Genomic DNA, 17,469 nt, shown 5'->3' with positions numbered 1-17,469 from the left:
GTGTATCTGTGTGCGTGTGTTTGTGTGTGTGTTTTCCTTTTATCATTTCCTCTGTCTACTGATTCTGTACCTTTGAAGGAATAGGAAAAGAAATCCCTTATTTGAAAAATAGTTAAGTTTTACAAACAGGAAGGGTGTCCAGATGTAAAACAATGCTTCAAGAACATATTTGTCTAACTCATACTCATATGGGATAAAAAATGGCCATAAAAACAAATGAATAAATACATCTACATGTATATATATATATATCTATACACATATACAATAGACACAAACATATGTATATGTACATTGATACCCACACACACATGCTCCTGCTTTTTAAAGTATTCCTGGGCTCTTTATAATGTTGACCATATGTGCCTGGAATTAAACATAATAATTCCTTCTTATCCAGCTGAGCAACTGATGCCACAAATGAGACTTAATGACTCACCTAGCTAAAAGACAGTTAAAAGAGATCATATTCACTTGTTTGGTTTCTATTTCCATATCTCTTGTGAACTTTTATCTTTGCCTGACATCTTTAAAACTAAAAATAGAATAAGTTACTGAAACAACCCCTATGTTTATTCCCTGAAGAATGCTTGCGGTGCTATTATTTCCAAATTTACTATCTTGATCTCTTAAGTATTATGGTATGCCATTAAAAGAACTTGTCTGTGGATGTGAAATTCCAACAGCGATCTAGAACCAAGATTTTATTTTGTGGCCCTAGGAATTCTAAAAAGAAATATAACGAACATAAGAAATCCTGAAAAATTAAAAAATTTGAAAGAAAACCAAGAAGTTTCTAACACTTGCTGCATAGAAATGTCTATGAACTGTGATATTTTTTACGATGTAAATTTACAAATGAAAGGTAATAAATTCAGATTTGTCTAAATAGATAAAAATTTAGTTGTTGAGAAGGGGAGGGAGGGAGGTCGTGTTTATCCGGATCCGTTAAAGAGTAATTTGATTACTACTAATAAAGGCTGTTTAACGACATTTCAAAAAAAAAAAAAATATTATGAAAATATCACACTTACCATATTTAGCCAACCTTTCTCATCTAAATGGCAAGCTTCTTTAAAAGTTCTTCAAGGATGTTTTTGAAGGACATTTGCTCGGTTCCATATCAGAGGAGTCAAATTGTTGAAGTGTAAGCTTCATGTATGTGAAAAATTACCTCCTGATAAAGAACAAAATGAAACAAACAAGATAACCCTCTACACTCAATGAACAGATGTTTAGTTGGAAATATCTATTCATTGTTGCAAGTCATAACAAAAAAAAACCCCAAAAAAAGATGACTAAAGATCAAAACCTGTTGAGAGGTCCATTATACATGACTAAAGTTTATCAATTCTGTATTTTGCATTCATTTAGTTCCACTTCACTGGTTCACATCTGAGAGATTGCTCTAAAAACTACTTGACTTGTCGGTTAAAAGTAGACTGTTGTTTAAATTCTTCTTTCTCATTTTCTTTTCTCATCTTTTCTTTCCTTCTGCTTTTTTTTCTTCTTTTTCTTATGTAAAGGAAATCAGCTTAGTTTAATTCAAGTTAAACTTGACTGAAATTGTATGTTCACTATTAATGTAAAGAGGATAGAATGGACTGGTCTTTTTGTTGACTCATTCTTATTATAATAATAATAATAATAATAATAATAATAATAATAATAATAATAACAATAACAACAACAACAACAACAACAATAATAATGGTGATGATGAGGATAATGATGGTGGTGGTGATGATAATTTCCTACAGACTGCTAGCAGAAGTCAGTTTAATCTAGTGTAATAGTGACTGGTAACTTACTTTATGAATTCGGCAATGATGAGAAGCTAATCTAACAGAGTAAGGGAGGTAACTAATTACTGTATGGTAACTTGTCTGTGATTCAATTCATTCTGTCACTCTACTACCCTAACACCAACAATAATAATTTCTTTATTTGCTACAAGTACAACATGTGTTTTTGTAGAACCAATTATGTAAATATAAGCCTGAAAAACCAAAACAATGAAATGAGAAATCTCTATAAAAGGGAGAACTACCTTGGGTCAATCAAAGAACCACAATATATCCAAGATTATACTTACTGCCAAGAATAAGTGCCACCTTCTCCCAATTGTGTTGAATGTCTTAAAAAAAGGGTATGCTGACTGTTCACTCATTCACCTTGACCATTTTTGTCACTCTCACTCCGTCTCCACTTTTATTCTTTCTTCAATTTCCATTAGAAGAAAATGATAAGGGCTTCGCTGAAGGGGGCAAGTGATGTCTTCAGCCATTTCAATCCTGTTCATTTGAAACATCATTTACTCTGCACAAGTAGAATCTACTTTAAATGTTTGAGTTTCAGTCTTATTTTACATTCATAACTTTTTGATAAAGATACTGTGTTGTATTGTAACTTATGATTAAAGCAGTTATCAACAATGGCAGCTCGTTCATTAATTATCAAGCGTATATTAGAAAGTAAATAAAGAAGTAAGCAAGACCAATGACTTTGAATAGCTTTGTGTCAGTTTGGGGATATATGTACCTGAACGCTTCTAACATGTTCAGTCTTTGTTTTGACTTTTTCCTCAAAGAAAACAATATTTTTGAAACTTATGTTGTCCTTACAAAGCAAGTGGTCCATCATGACAATATTGGCAATTCAGCTGACATTTTTATTAATTTTCGTAAAAGTGACAAACTGATAAAGGATCGAAAGTTAATTTTCATATAGCTTATTTGAAGACTAAAGTATGTGCGAATTAACCAACTAAAAATGTATGGAGGAGCAGAAAAAGATAAAGAAATTATTTGCTACATGTGACACCATAGCTTAATCAATCAAATCTTTAAAAATAGCACATATCTCTTTTGCTGTAAAGCTCAATATGTTATAGCCACAAGAATACTACATAACATTAAAATTATTAATTCTGGTGAAGTTAAGAGACTTCTTCTATGTGCCAGGCTTTTTCCTAGCTTTCCATACTTTTTTTTTCATTTATTTACACAAATTTAAAAGAATATGAAAATGTCATGCTTCCTCTAGGAAATTCTGCTTTACTTTCAATGAAACATTTTTTTTTTCTTTGTTCCTTTTGCTATCAAATTTTGCAATGAATGTCCTAAAAATAAAATTTTCCTTTTTCGTAAAAATAAAATAAAATCAACCTGAAAAGAACACTAACTTCTACAATTATTCATTTTATGTTGGCAAAGATCTAAACTTCATCTTACTTGTATTCATCGTGTATAACACTGTTGGATATGTAAGCAATCAATGTGAATAAATAGCATGTTTGGCAACTTCTATTCTTTATCACTTCCAAGCAACGTGATCAACAAAACAATAGAGATAACATTGCTATAGTAGAACATCATTATTATCATCATCATCATCATCATCATCATCATCATCATCATTATTATTATTATTATTATTATTATTATTATCATTATTATTATTATTATCATCATCATTATCATTATCATTATTATTATTATCATTATCATTATTATTATTATTATTATTATTATTATTATTATTATTATTATATTTTCTCCTCTTCTCATATCTTAAATTTTTAGTTCAAACTTTTTCTTATGTCTCTTCAGTGTTTTTCTTTTTTAGTTTTTTTAACTCTCTCTTTTCCTCCCTCAGTCTCTCTCTCTCTCTCTCTCTCTCACTCTTTCCTTCTGTTTATCTTTGAACTAAATAAATATCTTGTTTATTTATACCTTTACTTTTGGACTTTTACTGTTTTATGGCACCCGTTTCCTTATTCACGGTTGTTAGGCTGGCTAGCTGGGTTTATGATTCAGTTTGAAAACAAAACTTAAAGACTGAGCTGAAAATGTAAAGCATTGCCTTAGAATAGTCAGCATCAGTTTATTTAAACAGGTTTTTAACTTGAAGAAAGAAAATTGCAGTATCATCATATTTTTTTTTTTTTTCCTCGGTTTTTAATTGTTAAGAAAAACTATATTTAACCTAACCATTCACATAGCTTTGTTGCTGCAAAATGTAGTTTAAATATTGTGTTATTGATAGACACTAACCTAGAGGGCAACATTCTTATGTCTCAGAATATTTATTTACTGTTTTGCCTAGCAGCACCAAACAACAAGCAAAATAATAACACAACATCTCTGTTTACAATATAAAGTATTTTGTACAAAATTAGACAAGAAGTGAAGAAAGTTGCTGTTAAATTTAAAGTGTGAGGAGATGCATATTTATAAAACTTTTGAGATTTTAAGCTATTATCTGCTGTTTATCCGTCAAGATTTGTATTTTGTAAAGCGGATAAGTTTCTAAATTTGTTAACATTGTTCAAACATGTCCCCCACTCCCTGCACTTTCTCCCCCTCACACACTCTCTTTCTTTATGTACTTATGTATAAACACAGATATATCATGATTATCATCATCATCATTTGATGACCATTTTCCATGCTGGCATGGGTTGGACTGTCTGATTTGCTAGCTGCTGTCAAACTATCCAACCTATGCTAGCATAGAAAACAGACATTAAATGATGATGATGGTGGTGGTTGGTGTGTGTATGTGTGTCTATACATATATATATATATATATATATATATATATATACGGCAAAATAGAAAATGGGTGGGGATACAAAAACGACATACATCAGCCGGTAGACATTCTATTATATCTATTTATTCTAAAACAAAAGAAAGTATTATAAGAATAGACACACATGCAAAGACTGTGTGCTACACAAATATATGCTAGTAACACATAACAGATTAAAAGATTAGTTCCTTGCAACCATTTCTGCCAAGAGGCCACGATATCCTCCATGCTAGCTCCATCTCTTCAGTGTTCTCTGTAGGGATGGGCAGATAGAGTTTGGATGCTAAGTGTGCCTCTAGTCTACATCAGAGGGTCTAAATGGTTAGGAGAGCTGATACATACAAGAGTCAGTTACTAATAGGTACAGAATATTTTTCTTATTGAAGATAACATAAGAAAAATAGGACCAAAACTTAGAGTGTGAGAGGAGTCCAACTTAGCAAAATGGATTAGGTATAGGAAAGAGAAATAAGTCATAGACTTCCAGTGTTGACTTCCAAGATTCATCTTACCTATCCACCACTGGACAAAATAACATGAATCTTGGAAGGCAACACTTGAAGTCTATGACTTATTTCTCTTTCCTATTCCTAATCCATTTTCTAAATTTTACTCCTCTCACACTCTAAGTTTTGCTCATATTCTTTGCATGCCCTCTTCAATAGGAAAAATATTCTGTACCTATTAGTAACTGACTCTCGTATGTATCGGCTCTCCTAACCATTTCGACCCTCTGATGAAGTCTTGAGGCACACTTAACATCCAAACTCTATTTAATGTAAGAAATTTAATTCACAATATCAAGGTGAAATTTGAGGAGCAAGTAGCATTATACTCGAGTACAAAAATTAGATAAGAAAATAAAATACATCACTAAAATTTTAAGTAGCAAAAGTGCATGTAGGAATATATACAGGTGTCTGTGTACACACATATATATATCATTATCATTTTGATGTTTACTTTTCTATGCTTGCACGGGAATGGATGTAAGCTCTTCTTGACACTAATCCTCAAACTATTACCAAGCAAAGTAGTATTTCCTCATGGCCTGAGATGTTTCCCCTTGGCCAGAGATGTTAGCCCACTGCCAGAGATGTCTCCCCTTGGCCAGAGTTATTTCCTCTTGACCAGAAATATTTCCCCATGGACAGTGATCAGAAATGAATGACAGTGCTTGATTTACATTGAGGCTTGTCTGCAACTATTGCATAATGTCCAGATAAGGGAGAGAGAGAGAGAGAGAGAGAGAGAGAGAGAGAGACACACACACACACACACACACACACACCGACATATATACACACAATAGGCTTCTTTCAGTTGCTATCTGCCAAATATACTTATAATGGGTCTGATCAGCTCAGGGCTATAACAGAAGACATTTGCTTGTGATAAATGTCTGTATAGCTGCATATATAGATATTTGCCTATAAGTATCCTGGCCTTGACAGAAATGCAGACTTTAAGTATGGTGGACCCAGCCATCTGTATGTATGGATTATACTTGTATTCGCATGTGTGTGTGTGTGTGTGTGTGTGTGTGAGTGTGCGTGTGTATTTGCATGAGTATCTGCATTGTATATATATATATAGGAAAAAAATATGTGTATGGGTGATCGTCATCATTTAATGTCCATCCAACTCATGCTGGCTCATGTTGGATGGTTCAGCAATATCTGACAAACCAAAGGACAGTGTCCAGCTCCAGTGTCTGCTTCAGCATGGTTCCTCCAGTCCTGTAATCAATTTATATATGCCCACCCCATAGCAGCATAGAAAACTGACATTAAATGTGGGTGAGGATGGTGAATGATGTGTCTCTATATTCTTACATTTTACTCAATTTAAGGAGCATTTCATGTGATGGCTCCGGTAGAACTATAACACTGTGTGACTTCTGAGAGTTCAGTAGTTTATAGCCAAAACGTTTGTAGGCCAATGGAGATTGCCATATGTAGCTTTCATTCTTTTGTCATTCATTTATAAACAAATGCGTGTGCGTGTGCATATATGTATAGACACATGTATTTATATATGTATGAGTGTGCACGTGTATGTATATATGTATATATATACATATAAACTTTGGACACACAAAAAGTGTAGCAATATCACAGGAAGGTTAACAGGTAAACCAGCTCTTGTATGTGGAAGATGCACAGGTACAATAAATGCTGGAAATGTGCAGAAAATAGCCTCCATCAACTGCCAGGGGTGCAAGGTGGAGGTAGTAGATAGCTTCTGTTACCTAGGTGACCAAGGTGGATGCTCTGAGAGCATAGCTGTGAGAATAAGATTAGGCTGGGCAAAGTTCAGTGAGCTCCTACCCCTGCTGGCAACAAAGGGCCTCTCTGTCAGAGTGAAAGGCAGATTGTTTGATGCCTGTGTGCAAACAGCTATGCTGCATGGCAGTGAAACATGGGTTTTGACGGCTGAGGACATGCATAGGTTTAAAAGAAAAGAATCCAGTATGCTTCACTGGATGGGCAATGTCAGTGTACATGTTCAACAGTGTGTAAGCATCTTGAGAGAAAAGTTAGGCATAAGAGACTTCAAATATGGTGCGCAAGGGAAACACTGTGCTAGTATGGTCATATAGTGCATATGGACAAGGACAGCTGTGTAAAGAAGTGCCTCACGGAGACAAAATGGCCGAGTTCCTTTTAAGCATTGGGCCTCACGGAGGCAAAGTGGCTGAGTTCCTTTCGAGAGGCAATGACCAAGACTTTCAGCATTACATCATGCTTGAGAAGACTCATCAAACTGAGCAAAATCACTGTCGTGGCAGATACCAGTGTCACGCAAATTGACACCTGTGCCAGTGGCATGTAAAAGCACCCATTACACTCTCAAAGTGCTTGGTGTTAGGAAGAGCATCCAGGTGTAGAAAACTATGCCAAATCAGACTGGAGTCTGGTGAAACCTTTCAGTGTGCCAGCCTGGTCAAACCGTCCAACCCATGCCAGCAGGGACAACGGACATTAAATGATGATGATGATGATGATGATGTATGTTTATCTATATTCACATCAAAATCTTCCTCAATAATTGCTGCTTTTCCATTTACATTTACATTGTAGAAATTATAAAGAATTTTTTTTATTGTTCAAACCATCCATTATGTGTCACAAAAGCTCGTGTTTGTGGATTATAGGTGCATTCTTTGAAAAAAGCTCTTTATTTTAGTTTAATGTTGTATCATTGAAAACTTGTGTTGCTGCTGCTGATGTAATAATTTTTGTCAAATAACTTAGCTGTATTGTACAAGCTTCAGAAGTGAAAAGGTATTTTTGCTTTCTCACTAATCTCATATTTTATCAATGACTATTTAATGCTGAAATTTCATGTGAAGCTATCAATCAAAATACACTTGTGTTATCTGAACATTTAAGCATATATGAAGCTGTCTAGAAAAAATTGTAAGCGATTAAGTTTAAATTTTCAAATATTAATGTGGGTGCACATGTGCACACACATTTCAGTTAAATAATGAAACTATTTTAACAGTTCAAAGACTTCCTGAATTTTATTTAAAAAAAAAAATTAAATCATTTATTCAAACTTTGATAGGATCAACAACTTGAATCATTGCATTTTCTTCTCTTGAAGACTTTAAACTCCAAACAATAAAAACTTATTTATGTTAAGCAAACAAACACTACTGCAATGAATAGTTAGCTGCTTCATATTTTCTAACTGGGGTATTTTAAGGGAGTAACAGTTTGTGATATTTCGAGGAGGAAGAAAAATAACTGGAATTGGTATATTGTGCTTGTGATGGTTTTTCCCAACAGGTTATAAAGCAGTGTAAGTTACAGAACTGGGAATTGAAATGTAGTCCCATTGCTCACAACACTGGAAGCCTTACCTCCTACTTGGTTTCACATGACAGAGACTCTATAAAATAAATATATTTTCATATATTAAGATTAATGTAATCCTATAAATAAAAAAGAAAGAAAGGAAAATGATTATAGACAATTGTCCAATTTAGTAGCATGACTCATGAATAGGTATTATTTATTCTAGTTTTACAGTCGATAATAATATTTTCAAACAATCAATTTTATTTCTGAATATGCATTCATTTTTAGAAAATAATTCCTTTTGTCTTTTTTATATATATATGTATTTTTTTTTATCTTTGAAAAGAATCATATAAAATATTTTAAAGATTTCTTATATTAAATGAGCTTCATTCCAGACAAGTGGCTCCAAAATAAACGGCTTCTGTCTCCTCTAGCAAGTCTTTAAAACTTTTTTTTTTTTACTATTTCATCATCCCTGCTTCATTTAGTTTATTATTAGTTCTATCAATCTATTTTATTGCACTCATTTATTGGCTATATCCTCTACCCCTCCTTAAAGTGTCATTACCCATCAGAAAACCTATTTGATATTTGTATTAGCAAACCCAGAGGCCAAGTCAATAAATGAATATACTAAGAAGCATTGTACACTTTCTCTTTCAAACTGCTCTTTTGGAGGAAGAGTAGAAATATAGTATCAATAAATAAACACTTTCTCTATGCTCTGCTTTAAATTTACATATATCTTTTATTTCTTTTCCTGCCGCCACTTTGCTTCTGTTCATTCATTATCTGTCCTTAGAGTTCAATGTTGGTAATTCGATTGCTACTTGTAGTGAAGTGGGAATGATATTTTTTGTCTCTTTATATCAGAAATAATGGCCTTTAAGGTCTGCCAGTTCAGGATACAGAACAACTGATGCATTCATTTGCTTTTTTCTGACTTTATTCTGACTTGTTGCCACCAGTCAAACTGGTTAGGAAGATTCAAAAGAAGAAGGAAAAAAAAAAACATGTTTCTTGACAAACACTAACACACTTATTTATGTAGTTGGAGACGATATAATACAGTACAATACAGTAGTATTATAAACAGCAACACACTCACACACAATAATATCAATATCTTCCTGCTTCAGATAATTCAAAGTTTCATAATCTTGGTTTCACTTCCTTAACAAATATCTATTTTATAGTTTTATTATTGATATTTCCCTGAACTCTCTCTCTCCTTCTCTCTCTCTCTCTACATTATAAGCTTTATCTTTTACATCCCCCACCTTCCTCTTCTATAGAATCTGTAATCAACAATACTTTCACAACAGGTTTCTTACCAACTTCAACATTATTTCTCTTGTAAGTAATTTCCTGTGGGTGAATACCATCAACTAATTTTTTATAAATAAGTTTGTGTTAACATATTTAATGCATGCGGCATTAAAAAACTTACTAGAAATAAATGTGCAGTGATGGTGTGGGGTGGGGACAATATTCTTTCATTGTTTCACTCATTGAACTGGGGTCATGCTGGGGCACAACCTTGAAGAGTTTAGTCAAATAAATTGCCCTCTGTACTTTTCTTAACGCTTAGAACTTATTTTGTGGATCTCTTTTGTCAAACTGGAAGGGCAAACACAAAGATGTACACATATACGCAATGAGCTTCAGCACAATTTCCATCCACCAGATTCACTCAGAATGGATAGGTCAGCTCAAGGCCGTTGGGGATGACACATGCCCAATGTGCTGTGCAGTAGGACTGAACCTGAAACTGCTTGAACCTCTTCCACATGGCCATGTCTGCCTTTCAGGCAAGTGTTGGGAAATAACTGCAAACACGGTTCATACTTATTCTAACTTCGTTTATGAGGCATGGCCTTCATCAGTTTGCAGAAGCAGTGATAAACCAATGACTAAGTGCTATAACACAGAGGTTATTGGTGTGACATCATTTAATGTCCGTTTTCCATGCTGACATGGATGGGTTGGACCATTTGATTGGGGTCTGGGAAGCCAGGAGGCTGCAACAGGCTCCAATCTGATCTGGCAGAGTTTCTACAGCTGGATGCCCTTCCTAATGCCAACCACTCCGAGAGTGTAGTGGGTGCTTTTTATGTGCCACCGGCACAAGGGACCAGAGGAGCTAGCATCGACCACAATCAAATGGTGCTTTTTACGTGCTACCGGCACGGAAGCCAGTCAAGGTGGCACTGGCATTGGCCACGTTCGGATGGTGCTTTTTATGTGCTACTGGCACGGGGCTCACAACTACAATTTCCATTTGATTTGATTTTGATATTGCTGATGTTGATGTACTTGACTCAATAGGTCTCCTCAGGCATGGCATGTCACCCTACAATCCATGGTACTTTTGAGTGGGCTGGTTATGCGACACTGGTGTAGGTTATAGCTGTGAACTCACTTTATTTGCCAGGTCTTCTCAGTCACAGCATACCTCCAAAGGTCTCGGTCTTTTGTCATTGCCTCTGTGAGGCCCAACGTTCGAAGGTCATGCTTCACCACCTCATCCCATGTATTCCTGGGTCTCCCTCTACCCCATATTCCTTCCACTGTTTGGGAGTGGCATTTATATATATATAGGGGTATGATATTAGTCACTGGACAATATTTTTCATTTTTCCAGCAAGTACTGGGGGAAAACTCTGGAGACATATTTAGTCTTGTATCCTTTCCAGTTATAGCAAGAATGTATGTAGTATGATATTTATGACTGTAGGGAAATAAGGACTGGACGATAATTTGGTGCCATCCGTTAAGTGTTATGAGGAGTCAGTTAAACATTTTTGCTACTTTCTCATTAAGTTACCATTCCTGTTTTGGTGGTTGAGAGGTTAGCAACAGAAAATGCCTCCAGCCACAAATTACTCATTTATTGAAATGTTCAAATTTCGCAAACCCTGTCAGCCATGCTAACATGAGAAAAAAAATGATTAAATATAAATATTTTTATCAAGTATCAACATTGATAAATTCTATGATGATATTTAATTTTTTTTCAATTATTTTTACTATAACTTTATAATTTCATACTGTGCGTGTGTGTGTATTGTGCTTGTGTGAGTTTAATTTCTTTTTAGTATAGTTGGGATGAATTTATATCTTATAGATAACAACACTTGCTAGAACATAGTAATTGTCACTTATCAACAAATCTCTAAAACTGCAAATTTCTTTTATGTATAATTTATTCAAAATGTGAAAAAATTACTCTCTGTATTAAATAATTACTATTTTTCAGTTAGATTAATTTTTATCAATACTTAAAAAAGAAAAAGTCAATTTGTTGTTTGTCATTGGCAATCTTCCTTTTTGTGATCATTTTATTGTTTCAGAAGCAAATGTTAATGTTTCTTTATTGTATGGTTGAGAAATTGTGATGCTATCTGAACATTTTGTTAATTACTATCTTTGTGTAGTTGTTGTTCAATGGAACAAATAGAGAAACTTTTTGAAACTTTTACACTCATTGTTAATTTGCCATTCTGGGTTAATTTTCTGCAAGCATCATGTCTGTCTTATTTGAGCAAGTATTCTCTTATATCAAAGTCTTTAAAGGACGAAAGAAAATATTATTCTCATGGAAGACTTTTTTTACATTTTGTTTTTGTTTAAAGATGTTTTACATCTTTACATCTGTTTGTGTAAAGATGTTAAATGCATAGACATGTAACACATCGGAATTAGTTTATGTTGTGCATCATTTTGTAGAATTCCTTATGAGCAAGTTTGACACTAAACTGGTGTTAGAGCTGTTCTATAAGTTTAAGGCATTTTAACATGGATTGTTGCATACTAGCTGCTATATCCACCATGGAACAGTCATCTGATTGTGAGCATAGGAATTGATTACTGATCTTTTTCAAGCCAACAGAATGACTGAAGTTTACTACTGTAGATTGCCAAACTACTCATTAGTTAAGCAGTTGTCTTGGTCTCTATTCAGTGACTCTAATGAGTAAGAGAAAAGTTTGGCTAAGTTTAGGACAGAGTAATATTTACTGTTGACCTTTCAACACGTAGATCCTAATCTTGCTGATTCTGCTAAGTAGGTTTCAACTAAAGTTTGTGGATGATAATTCTTGGAATCTGTTAATTAAAACTTTAAACTAATATGTAGCTGAAATTAAAAAGATAGAAGAATGCAGTCTCGACAAGTAGCACAATCTATTTCCTCTAACCCCATCTGGCATCCCTGAACTGAAGTAGTTTTTTGATTGAGATGGATAACTGTTCAATCTCTTTTTCTTTTCTTTGTTAAATTCCATCTCTAGAGAAGAAATGTTTTTTTTTTTTTTTTTTTTTTGGCTATTTCCACGTGTCAGTTTGTGATCAACTTGGTAAAAAACCAGACAGAGCTTAATTGTATTTGCTATTTTAAATATGACAAACTAACACCTATCTTCCATACATGAAATTGTATTTTAGAAGGAAACAAATGAAATTAAATACAAAATATCAGACAGCAGTATTCAAAGTCACTGATTTAATAGTTAATAATTTCATCATTTTATCTATTTACCCCCTGTTCTTTCATTAATTTCCTGAAGTTATTTTGGATTTTCTTTTAGATACCAAACAATATCAAACAATCATCACAATGTTTTCATTTAAATTGTAATTGTGCACAACAACTCCATTTACATACTATATTGTTTAATATAATCAAATGCTGTAATCATCAGCTGCAATTTATTCTGATTTAGTCTAACCCGGCAAGCCAAGTGAAACCATAACCCGTGGCCTATGCCAGTGCTGTATAACAAGCCCATTTAAGAGTACCCTTCCAGCATTGGACAATAGACTATGCTTGCAAAGACCTGTGGAGGCAAGTGAAATCACTGTCATGGCTGATGAAAGTACTGCATGATTGGCACCTGTGCCAGTGGAACGTTAAAAGCACCATTCAAGCATGATCATTGCCAGGGCCACTGATGGGTTCCCGTGCCAGTGGCACATAAAAAGCACCATTTGAGTGTAGCCAATGCCAGTACCACCTGACTGGCCCTTGTAAAAGCACCCACTATTCTCTCGGACCGGTTGGCGTTAGGAAGGGCATCCAGCTGTAGAAACTCTGCCAGATCAGATTGGAGACTGGTGCAGCCTTCTGGCTCAGTAGCCCTCAGTCAAACCGTCCAACCCATGCTAGCATGGAAAGTGGATGTTAAACGATGATGATTTCTTATTTAGTCTATCCCCTTTTCAAAGATTCATTTTCTTCTTGTTTTAATTGTTAGCCATAAGACTGGTCTTAATCTTCTGTTATAATTACATTCTCATCTAAGTTGTCTTGTAATAGCAGACTAAGACTAGTCTTAACCATCTTTCATAATTCTCTTCACACCCAGGCGCCATTACAGTAATATTAAATCAATCTTTGTACTCGATTAGTATTTAATTTTATTGAACCTGGATCTATGAAAGACAAAGTTGACCTTAACAGGATTGAAACTGAAATTGTAAAAGGCCCAAACAAGTCATTTTAGCCAACATTAACGTCCACTTTCCATTGCTAGCATGGGTTGGCTGCTTACTTTCGTTGCTGTATTTATTTTGAGATGCTCTGTCAGGTTCCTTTCAATGACTTTAAATATAACAAAGAATTTAGTAAAATAACTTAGTTATCATTCAGCTAGTTTTAGGAACATAAATTGGGACTAAGGTTTGGTGGAAGATTTTAATTCAAAACTTATGAAAACAAGACATTTGTACTCAGAGCCAGAGCCAGTTTCAGCCGGGTAGGTAACGAAAGGGTTAATGATGTTGTTTCTCCAACACATCACTAGTGATTACTAGCTAAATTTTAGTATGACAATGAAATTGGGGTCTTAGATGATTATATATATATATTACATTCTTATACTATTTTATAAAATATTTTAGGAAATTTCTTCTGCTATTTGTTTTGTATTCTTTTTCCCTACTAAATTTTTAATTGATGTAATTAAATTTAAAGAACACTCTCTTCTAATTTCCCTAATAAGATGCTTGGGATTTTTACTGTGGCAACTTTCCAGTCATTGATTCTGAATATTTTTCCATGGTAGATATGCCAGAGCTCATTAGCTTCAATAATGACTGCACACTATCCAAGAAGCCATGCATAAATAAGAGCTTAACACTTACAACAAAGTTTGTTGGTTTTGCTTTTTGTATCTTAACTACTTTTCTTTGTCTTGATTGATTCCCTCTGCAGAAACTCGTCAGTTCGTTAAATCATTTACTTCTCTTGTAAATAATGCCATCATCAGTGATGTATATATAGCGTTTTTTTTTTTTTTGATTAATTAAATTAGGAAGTTACTTGATAAAAAAGTGCTCTTTATTCTTTGTAATTATACCAGATCATAAAGAGTTAGGAACTTTTTTGTTTTTTTGTTAAACTTGTTGAAGAAAGCATTTATCTTCATCATAGTTCAACGTGTATTTTCAATGGCTTCAGCATGGTCTGTTGCTTTTAATACACATGTTTCAGATCATTGTGTAATAGATGAAAAGGGAATTTTGTCTCGTACACAATATCTTTTTCAGTTAAGACATATCAACATATGAACAAATTGATGCAGTTCACCCTTTATATATGGCTTCGCATATTTTACCCCAGTGTCACTTTGATGGCATGCACTGCTCTCTCACTTAATAATAATAATAATTAGATAAATAAATAAATTATCAGAACAGTGTGAGTGAGAAGGGGGTGTGCAGTGGGGGTACAAAAAATTTGTGTAGACATCACTAAAAATGAGGAATCATGGTAGCATATAGAAAATACATATCTTATTCTCATTTATATATACATATACCCTCATATATATATATATATATATATACATATATCATAGGTATATACATATATATATATGAGTATATGTATGAGAGGGGGAATGAATTATAGAAGTTAATGGAAAACTGATAAGAGGAAATTAGATTGTAAAGTAAAGAAAATAACGTCTGGTTTCTTTGGAATATTTTCTGTTTTGTCTACTATTTTTTAACGAGACAATATTATGTGCGTGTATGTGTGTATGTGTATCTGTTAAAAATATAAAGTAATGATACGTTATAAGTATAATGTAGTGTGTGTGTGTGTGTGTGTGTGTGTGTGTGTGTGTGTGTTATAAATAGTATAAATGATTATGCATATATTCTGATTAAAATTCAACTCCAGAACAAAGGAAAAAGAAATCCAGCAGTTTATTCTGTCTAATGTGAATGCATATGGGTATTTATGACTATATTTCTTGTACACTGATTATTATTATTGTTGTTGTTGTTGTTGTTATTATTGATAGACTAGTTTATTTACATTTGCATATGTTCTCAGAGTAAGAATTTTAAAGATGCTTATACCAGTTATCTGAAATATAATAAAATAAAGTTTTAAAACTCCGATCAATATTCTCAATATTCAGTGATACTCCACACTTTTCTTTTCATATGAAAACTGTTATTTTTCTTGGAACTGTCTTTACAAAATAAAAAAGAAGTAAGGGCTATTTTATATATATATATATATATATATATATATATATATATATGATATGTCCTGAGCGTCCAATAATACTATCCATATCACGTCCTCACTTTGTTGTTTTTTGTTTTTTTGAACTATATATATATATATATATATATATATATATATATATATATATATGTATATATATACACATATATATATATATATATATATATATATATATATATATATATATATATGTATATATATACACACACCCATGCTAGCATGGAAGGCAGACATTAAAAGATGATGATATATATACATATACATACATACATATACATATATATACACACGTGTATGTGTGCATGCACACACACACACATCCATCCATGCATGGCTATAATGATATGTCATGTATAATTCTTAACCAGATCTCAGTATTTGACTTCTGCTTTGCAAGAATATATTTTCCCCGTGGAAAGATGACTCAGAAGCATTTCTCATTAGATTTGCAATTCACAAAAGTAATTAACCAATTAGGGTTCCTTTAAAAACAGTTATGATTAAATACTTGCTTGACTGGAGAAAATGTTCGTTTTCCTTTATTTCAATCATAACGTTTCACTATTTGTTGCTGGAAGAATTTGTCTTGTGGGGAGATTTAGTTTCTTCAGTTCTTTTGGTAATTACGTCTAAAATAGACTGGCTTATTATTTTGGTTTTGAAAACATAAAATACATTGCAACACATTATGCACTGCGTCAGATAATGACTGCCTCACTGTAAAATTGTCATAGAAACTAACTTGTATTATTATATTTATTGTTATAAAAAAAAAGAAAAAAATAGATCACTTTTGCAACTATTGACAACAAACAATTTGCAAAAGGTCACGACTTAACTTTTAAAATGTAAGCACACACACACACACTCTCTCTCTCTCTCTCTCTCTCTCTCTCCCTCCCTCCCTCTCTCTCTCTCTCTCTCTCTCTCCCTCCCTCCCTCTCTCTCTCTCTCTCTCCCTCCCTCCCTCTCTCTCTCTCTCTCTCTCTCTCTCTCTGCATAGCAATTGAACTTATCAAAACTCCTCCATGAACTTTTGTGTGTGTGTGTGTGTGTGTGTGTGTGTGTGTGTGTGTCTATATATATTGTGGTGGTACCAAATCTCTGCATAACATAAAAAGTAACTAAAAGTGTTGCTATCAGGAAGTGTGTGTGGTGGTCAAACACTACCACATAATAGTCTCTCATCCAATCCAAGTTTGAATGGAAATCAAGGATCATAAGGATTCCTAATTTCAAGACTGGTAATTGAAGATGAAGCTGTTGTTGTTGTTGTTGTTGTTGTTGTTGTTGTAAATTATGCATTCATACATGTTATTGTGCTGTTTTGAATTTTGTGGAAGTTATCAATTGAATATTTCTAACAGGCAGTCCTCCAGGCAACTCATTTTTGTAGACATGAAACTCTTCCTAAAGGTGAAGAATTATTGTTATGTATACAGGAGTCATGTGTCACAAAATAAATATCTGTCATAGTCTGGAGGTTAATATCTGTAGGAGTCAATGAGTGTATATGCC

At 33.5% G+C, this 17,469-nt stretch overlaps 1 protein-coding gene across 2 annotated transcripts in view; it reads left to right on the top strand.

Annotated features, from left to right (window-relative positions):
• Positions 1-17,469, top strand: part of LOC106874473 (ribitol-5-phosphate xylosyltransferase 1) — a 435,359-nt gene that overhangs the window by 351,204 nt on the left and 66,686 nt on the right. The window lies entirely within an intron of this gene.

This window comes from Octopus bimaculoides, chromosome 9, assembly GCF_046866305.1.
Source record: "Octopus bimaculoides isolate indiv1 chromosome 9, ASM4686630v1, whole genome shotgun sequence".
Classification (NCBI taxonomy): Eukaryota; Metazoa; Mollusca; class Cephalopoda; order Octopoda; family Octopodidae; genus Octopus; species Octopus bimaculoides.
The sequence above is the reverse complement of the archived record's forward strand: the minus strand, read 5'-3'. Positions and strand labels throughout refer to the sequence as shown.